This window comes from Priapulus caudatus, unplaced genomic scaffold, assembly GCF_000485595.1.
Source record: "Priapulus caudatus unplaced genomic scaffold, Priapulus_caudatus-5.0.1 Scaffold4580, whole genome shotgun sequence".
NCBI classification, from domain to species: domain Eukaryota; kingdom Metazoa; phylum Priapulida; class Priapulimorpha; order Priapulimorphida; family Priapulidae; genus Priapulus; species Priapulus caudatus.
In genome coordinates, this window is record NW_014581641.1 from 1 (window position 1) to 607 (window position 607).

A 607-nucleotide genomic window follows, 5' to 3' on the forward strand; every position below is an offset into this window, starting at 1 on the left:
CACAGCCTAGTAGAAATGTACCACTCACAGCCTAGTAGAGGTGTACCACTCACAGCCTAGTAGCGGTGTACCACTCACAGCCTAGTAGAGGTGTACCACTCACAGCCTAGTAGAGGTGTACCACTCACAGCCTAGTAGCGGTGTACCACTCACAGCCTAGTAGCGGTGTACCACTCACAGCCTAGTAGAGGTGTACCACTCACAGTGTGTACCACTCACAGCCTAGTAGAGGTGTACTACTCACAGCCTAGTAGAAATGTACCACTCACAGTGTGTACCACTCACAGCCTAGTAGAGGTGTACCACTCACAGTGTGTGCCACTCACAGCCTAGTAGAAATGTACCACTCACAGTGTGTACCACTCACAGCCTAGTAGAGGTGTACCACTCACAGTGTGTACCACTCACAGCCTAGTAGAGGTGTACCACTCACAGCCTAGTAGAGGTGTACCACTCACAGCCTAGTAGAGGTGTACCACTCACAGTGTGTACCACTCACAGCCTAGTAGAAATGTACCACTCACAGCCTAGTAGAGGTAAGCAGTCGTCACCGCCGCACGCTGCAATTCATAGCCTAGTAGATGTACCACTCACAGCCTAGTAGGGT

General features: G+C 51.1%; 1 protein-coding gene across 1 annotated transcript in view; it reads left to right on the forward strand.

The window, feature by feature from the left end:
• Positions 1–14: 14 nt before the first annotated feature.
• LOC106819811 (lysine-specific demethylase 5A-like) overlaps positions 15–607 on the forward strand; it is a 3,960-nt gene continuing 3,367 nt past the window's right edge. Inside the window, exon 1 of the mRNA XM_014824394.1 lies at positions 15–40. The gene's annotated coding sequence lies outside the window, so the exon portion shown is untranslated. The remainder of the gene's footprint in view (positions 41–607) is intronic.